The sequence below is a fragment of the Sander vitreus genome, chromosome 8 (assembly GCF_031162955.1).
Source record: "Sander vitreus isolate 19-12246 chromosome 8, sanVit1, whole genome shotgun sequence".
Classification (NCBI taxonomy): domain Eukaryota; kingdom Metazoa; phylum Chordata; class Actinopteri; order Perciformes; family Percidae; genus Sander; species Sander vitreus.
Window position 1 is genome coordinate 29,760,151 of NC_135862.1, and position 8,159 is coordinate 29,768,309.

Below are 8,159 nucleotides of genomic sequence, written 5' to 3' on the forward strand. Positions count from 1 at the left end.
GCCCTCCACCGTGCCCAGCCCTCCCTCCATCCGGCTCACCTTGCCCGGTGAAGCGGAGCAGGCCGGCCCACAGAGCACAGCACCGAGCCCGGGGGGGTGGTTCAGCAGCCGGGGAGCTCGTGTGGGTGTATGTATGTAGCTTGTTAGCGCGCACGTGCGTCAGTGTGTCCTGCCGTGAATTCTCCGCCGATTTAAGCATGGAGGAGTTAGCCAGAGAGAGCATCAGCCTGCTGACTTCAGCTTCCGCCAAGCCGCCGCTGGACGCGGCCGCCGCCGGGCCTCGCCTGGGCTCCATGGGGGCCATCTTCATCATGCTGAAATCCGCTCTGGGCGCCGGGCTCCTCAACTTTCCCTGGGCGTTCGGGAGAGCCGGGGGCGTCCGCAGCGCAGTCACCGTCGAGCTGGTGGGCATTTTATTTATTTTTTGGTATACGTTCAGTTTAGTGTCACAAATTATTTTCCAAAAGTGAGCGTCACAAATGATGAGGGTCTTATTTGAGACAGGTTAGTTTATTATTTTCCAAAAAGTGGATTATGACTGAACGCCTCTAAGGCAGAATCTCTCCCAGACGGTACCTCGATTGGGTCAGGGTGAGCAGAGCCGTTCGTGACAGTAGGCTACGTTCGCGCCGTAGCCTAGTGTTTATAAAACGAGTTTTGAGGGGTGGGGGTTAGGCAAGTAGTACCTATCGTGATTTCTTTAGGCTACACAGCAAATTGTGACAACTGTGTGTATTAGTACCACCTGAAGCGGTCTATCCCCCTTTCCAGACGCACCAGCCGCGCTTGGTGACGGCCAGCGGTGCACTCCATCGCATTCGCTATTAGGCGACGTCTCGCCAGCCACTCCAATGTCGCTGTCGGTGTGACAAGTTCGGGAATTAGCCTCATTAAATTCCACTCCTTCCCCTTAATTTGATCGTCATTGTTTCCGAAGAACGGGGTCGTCCTGCCATTGTTCCGCTTGTAAACAATGCACATTTGCAACAACATTGATTACTTACTATAAAACACCTGTTAAACAGCACAGGTGGTTTACCAGGCTCATAATTAACGAACGACATTGTATGGGGAATGTGTGACACTAAACTGCACGTATACCTTTTTTTTTTTTTTAAGTATAAAAATAAGATTAAAAGATGATATTTCTACTTTTAGAATATGAGGTCTCTGCATTGTTCTGGCAATTATCTCAAAAGTTGATGCTGCAAACTGCTGTGGTTATTTATTAAAAGAAAAGAATAGAGGTGGATTTTTATATTTATCTATATTGGAAGTTTGTTGTAGGGGGAGATGCATGTTATCTACTGAGTGCTGAGGTCCACTGAGATCAGTTAAGCAGATTGGGATCTGTTGCAGTTGACAGCAGAGGCCATGACTTGACTTGGCCTCATCAGCACCTTTTAGATTATCTTCATCCGTCAGACTTTTCTTCTGTTGCTCACTTCTTTTCTCCAGCCTGTCTCTCACACCACTGCAATAGAAATCTATTTGGGGAGTTTTATTTTTGCAAAGTCTTTTCCCCTTCTGCCAAAACAAGAATCCAACTGTTTCACCCCAGTAGGTCATCACTTTTATCCTGAAAATTGACTTGATTCTAGTTCTGTGTAAAACGTTCCCAGACTCCCAGAATCCCAGCATCCAGCATGTGGATGAGTGAAATTCTGCTCGGGAACCTGTGCACTCTAGTTTTGGAGATTGTCCTGAGGGGAATGCAGTAGAGCTGGGCGATATGGAGAAATATATCACAATATTTTGGACCAAATACCTCGATATCGATACCGCAAAAAATATTGTAGTGTTGACAAATAATAGAACAGTTACAACAGTCTGGTAAGTTCAGAAAATGACATCACTTTACTGTAATGCAGCCTTTAAAACCAGTAAAAGACAATACTTATGCCATGTTACGATATTACGATATCCAAAATCTAAGACGATATCTAGTCTCATATCACGATATCGATATAATATCAATATATTGCCCAGCTCTAGAATGCAGAAACACATTCTGAGAAGCAAACCAAGCATTCCTCTGTTACCTGTTTTTGTATAGGCTTAACTCTACAGCTCAAACCATAGTCTAAAAGTTTAATATATATATATATATATATATCTACAGTCATGTGAAAAAATTAGGACACCCATGCTAAAGTTGACTAAAAAGAGGAATAAAAAAATCATCTTTTGGAAATTGATCTTAATGCCTTAATTAAAAAAATGAGGAAAAATCCAACCTTTAAGGACACCAGTTTTCTTTGTGAATGAATAATGTATCGTAAATAAATAAATGTTCTTCCTTAAAATACAGGGGGCATAAGTAAGTACACCCCTATGTTAAATTCCCATAGAGGCAGGCAGATTATTATTTTTAAAGGCCAGTTATTTCATGGATCCAGGATACTATGCATCCTGATAAAGTTCCCTTGGCCTTTGGAATTAAAATAGCCCCACATCATCACATCCCCTTCACCATATCTAGAGATTGGCATGGGGTACTTTCCGTAAAATCATCTCTCAATGCAAATCAAACCAGCTATTAGGCTAACTGAAATAAAACCATACATTATTCATTCACAAAGAAAATTGGTGTCCTTAAAGGTTGGATGTTTTCCTCATTTTTTTTTAATGAAGGCATTAAGATCAATTTCCTAAAGATGATTTTTTTATTCCTCTTTTTGGTCAACTTTAGCATGGGTGTCCTAATTTGTTCACATGACTGTGTGTGTGTATATATATATATATATATATATATATATATATATATATATATATATATATATATATATTAGTTTGTAGTTTTATCTATTAGTTCATAGGCCTATCCCAATTCCCAATTTTGTAGCTCCTCGATCCTCTGGTTTTTGACACATAAATCGGTCTCTGCGTGCCATAATGTTGGACGTCCCTATTCCTAAAATGCACCTTGACATCTGTGGCATGTAAACAAAAGAGGTGTGTCACACAGAAAGGGAGAGGGGAAGAGAGAAATATATTTTTATATATATATATATATATATATATATATATATATATAGCTAGAGAGAGAGAGAGAGAGAGAGAGAGAGCTGCAAAGATCAGGCTTATCGATAAAGTTGTCAACTATTAAATAAACCACCAACTATTCTCTGATTCCAGAATCTTAAATGGGAATATTTTCGAGTTTATTTAGTCCTTTGTGACAGTAAACTGAATATCTTCGAGTTGTGGACATTTGAGGATGTCATCTTGGGCTTTGGGAAACACTAGCTAAGTTTCCATCCACTTGTCAATTGAATTATCTGAAGTTCGGTAAAGAAAACTCATGCGAATAAAGCTGGTGAAAGTGTGTTTCCATCCAACGGCTTTAAAGCGAATAAAAACCTGTGCGTAATGTCGTCACATGCTGTTTTGCGGTCAAATTGGTATATCGAATTGATTTAAGACATTTTAAGGTGTTTCCATACATTTTCGCACTGAATCGCACAACATTCAAGCAAACATTTGCGAACAAAGTTTTGCTAGAAAAAATGGATCGCCCCATCTACCAACAAATGATCAATATTGCACAAGTTGTAATAGTGCGTATGTGCCAGCTGATAGCGACATATCAAGCTGTAATAAGAAAACAAGACGGTATCAACACATTGCTATGATGATGCAGATGCATGTAAATGCCCTACGACAACGGAGGCGGCCTGTGGTGTGGGAACGACAGCGTTATATTTTGCTCGTAAGTTAAATAAAAAAAGTCTCCCGTCTCCTCGTCGTCCACTTACATCTGTCTTTGTTGACACCCGCCACGTGTGCAAACAGTGCGGAAATACTGGGCGGAAATGAACTAAAACTTCTTCGTTTTGTGGCGGATTGCGAACATAAAATGACCTAAAACTTAATCGCAATTCATTATTTATTCGGCAAATAACGTTTCCATCAGCGTTTATCGCATAAGCCGTATATCGATCAAGATAAAATCCGATGAGACCGAACGTATATTTCCTTTGAGTCGATATTCATGAAATTCAATCGAATTTTACTGTTTCCATAAGGCATTTTTCATTCGATATCACTTAATTCGGATAAAAACGTGTGGATGGAAACATAGCTACTGATTGACATTTTTCACCATTTGACATTTCATAAACCAAACAACTAATAAATTAATCGAGAAAATAATCAACGGATTAATCTGCAATTAAAATAATTGTTAAGATGCAGCATTAATACATATACAGTATACAGGCCTGTGTACTTTGTATAAATAGTAGTGATGCACGGATCAGGCCGGTCAGGTCATAAAAATGACTCATGGCATAGCAGAGAGCAGAGCTGCTGCCCACAGCTTTTTGTTGTCAGACAAGTGCATCCCCTTAAGAGAGATGCTGTGCGCATTTACGCAGAGGAAGAGCAGCATAACTCTACTATTTCAAATTATAAAGTTTTAATTCTGTTTCCCCTGTCAAGTTTCTAACTACAGTTTTTAGTGTTGATGCTTAAATGTCCGATATTTGCTGCAGTGACATTACTGGACGCATGGAAACGTTTACAACTACTGAAAGCAGCCCGTCATTCAAGTGTTGCATACGGTACCTTTGCCTACTTTGGATGTATCGTGAGCTAAACCGGGTATCATCGTCATTTTGTCACGAGCCAAAGCATTAACAGTTTGTTGTAGCAACCAACATAATAATAATACTAACTTTTAAAGATGTATATAGAGCCTTTCATAAAACCCAAGTAAGCTTCACACAAGTACAGGGGGACAACAAGAAAATAGTAGGCCAACACGGACTGAAGATAAATAAATAAAACTGGGCGCTAAATGGAATGGGGACATATTTTCTTGTAGGCTTCTGACTGACAACCACATCTCGCAGTTATTTTATGAATGAAATAGACATGTTGCATACCGGTCTAGGATGAAGAGGGCCAATTCAGGGTTGGTTTTGAATCCTTTATAATCCTGTATTCGTCTCCATCTATTAAAAAACAGACTTTCCCTATTAGCTTTTGGTTGTTATTAGTTTAATTTGCTTTTTTTCTGTGATGGTCCTGCCCCAGTATCAGCCATAACTAAATCGGATAACTTCTTTTCGCCTTCTGTGGAGAATAGTTCCCAGTATGTATACGGGTAGAAGATGGCTGTGTCTCATGTGACCTTGTTATTTGAACACACTGTGACTATACAAATCACAACATGTAAATAGGAAAATGTTGGCATTATTTTGTCACTTATTGGGAGCAGTAGGCTAGTTGGAGCCAGTTACCTCCAGGAAGCTAAAGTCCCAATAAGTAGGCATGTTCCTTTAACATAACTAACGCTTGAGCAAACAGTTGTCTTATTACACCTAGGAAGTAACATAGGCATTCATTATTAGGGCCCGAGCGCCAACAGCGGCGAAGGCCCTATTGGAACTGAAGGAATTATTATTATTCTTTTTCCTGGCAAATTAATTGCCTTTTTGAATGGCTTAACATATTCAAAAACTCACCAAATTTGGCGGTCGCATCAAGTCTGGTGAAAATGTATGTATTTTAAGGGTTTCGGGAATAGGCGTGCAAAAATGGCTCACTAGCGCCCCCTACAATATTAAAAAAATTGAGCCCCTGCAGTACGTTTAACATAGACTCACAAAACTTGGTACACATATGTATCATTTCAAGCCGCACAGAAAACGTCATTGTAGCCATACCCTAAACCCAACAGGAAGTCTGCCATTTTGAACTAAAAGTTCGAAATTAGTGCGATTTTGGCCATTTCCACATCGTACTTTAACAAACTCCTCCTAGAGATTTCATCCGATCAACTTCAAATTTGGTCTGTGCCATCTTAAGACCTTAAAGATGAAAAGTTGTTAAAAGAAATAATTTTCGTCATAGGGTGTGGCCGTGGCGGGGCAGCCATTTTGTGCGTTTCGCCATCAAAGCAGGAAGTGGGGTGTAACTTGAGTGTACGTTGTCCAATTGGCTCGCAACCTTTCAGGATTCATAAGAGTCCAACCCTGAGGACAAATAAAGGCCGATATTTACTTAAAGTCATAGCGCCCCCTAGTGGCAACAGGAAGTAAGCCTAAAAGTCAAGTCTATATTGTGCTATACTTTAACAAACTCCTCCTAGATATTTCATCCGATTCAAATTTGGTCTGTGCCATCTCAACACCTTTAAAGATGAAAAGTTATTAAAAGAAAAACTTTTCGTCAAACGGTGTGGGCGTGGCGTGGCAGCCATTTTGAGTGTTTAGCGATGAACGAGAAAGTGGCTGTAACTACAGTGTACATTGTCATATCTGCTTGAAATTTCCCACAATCAACAAGAGTCCAGGCCTGAGGACATATACAGGCCAATATTGACTTTTGGTCATAGCGCTGGCAACAGGAAATGAGCCTTATATGACAAACATCATCCGATTTACATGAAACTTATAATGTGTGGTCTACATGTTATACTGAGCTGCCCCCTATACTTTAACCACGCCCACTCACTCAGGCCACATAACATTTGAACCGCTTAAGATAGTCTTGTGTGAGGTGTCATTGAATTCAGCAGAGAGTTCCTTCTTCATTGGTGATGGTTTGGTCCGCCCCCTATGCTTTAGCCACGCCCCCTTTCATAACTGGTGACCCATTTAGGGTAGAGTCTTGTGTGAGGTGTCATTGAACTCAGCAGAGAGTTCCTTCTTCATTGGTGATGGTTTGACCCGCCCCTTATGCTTAAGCCACGCCCATTTCATAACTGGTGACCCGTTTAAGGTAGAGTCTTATGTGAGGTATCAATGAACTCAGCAGAGACTTTCTTCTTTATTGGTGATGGTTTGGCCCGCCCCCTATGCGTAAGCCACGCCCCCTTTCATAACATTTTAACCGTTTAAGGTAGACCCTTGTGTGAGGTGTCGTTGAACTCAGCAGAGACTTCCTTTTTCAGTGGTCATGATTTGCCCCGCCCCCGATGCTTTAACCACGCCCCCTTTCATAACTGGTGACCCGTTTAAGGTAGAGTCTTATGGAACGTATAAGTGAACTCAGCAGAGACTTCCTTTTTATTTGGTAAAGGTTTGCCCTGACCCCTATGCTTTGGCCCCTTCCCCTTTCACGGCTAATGAACTGTATGATGTAGAGTCTTGTATGAGGTATCATTGAATGACATTCATTGATTCATTGATGACGATTTGCAGTGTCTGAGTGACGCGCAAATGCACGTACGCAAGGAGCGGCGACCGCCGGTAAGCCTGACGCGCGCAGAGGAGCAAGGGCCCATCCAGCGCTGCTTGCAGCTTTAATTCATATTGTTTTTGGCCACCTGATAAATGTACAATATTCACTCAACCTTTAGCTCTGTGTTGGTCCCAACTACTGCTAGTTGCTAACATTGTCTGCTGGTGCTTGACCAGGAAGTGTTTGTTTGGATCCTTTGCCCAGCACCACATGGAGGTTACGCTGGGAGGCTACTGAGCGTGAGTTTGTAAGTCCATCCTGTCTCCAAGCCTGTTAGCCCCTAGCAGTTAGTCAGTTACCATCCTTCTGAGCCGGTGAATGTTTCCAGACTCTTTCGCCGCTGGCCGCCGCTCTCCAGGGTTGCCACACGCTGACCCATAGTCTGTCCTCAGAGCCTCTTTTTGCCGCCCAGTGCTTCCGACACCCCGCTGCCATCCAGTGCTTCAGGAGCGCTGCCGCCCAGTGCTCGCAGCGCCTCGCTGGCCGGGCTTCTAGAGTCCTTGCTGTGCAGCGACCCAGAGCCTGTGCTGTCTTGGCGAGCCTGAGCCCATGCTGTCCAGCGCAGCCAGATCCTTCGTTGCTATCCTGCATTCAAGAGACTTTGCCGGGTGTTCGCACCCAGAGACTTTGCCTATCCGGCACCCACCGTGTTCTGCTCTGTTTCCCTGTTTCCTGGTTTACTCTCATGTGTTCTCTTATCTGTGTTTTGCCATGTATGTTTCACGCTTAGTTTCCTGTTTTATTTGGTTGTCTCTGTGTTTCTCCTGTGTCTTGTTTTACTTCCTGCCTTGTGTTTTCCCACCTTTGTGATTGTCTGCCTCGCCCTGATGTGTTCCACCTGTTCTTCAGCCCTCATGTCATCTGTCCCTTGTTTTACCCTTGTTACCTTGTGTATTTAGTCTCTGTGCTGTCTTTGTCTCTTGACGGTTCATTGTCTTCCCTCCCTGTTATTCCCTGCGTCACTTCTT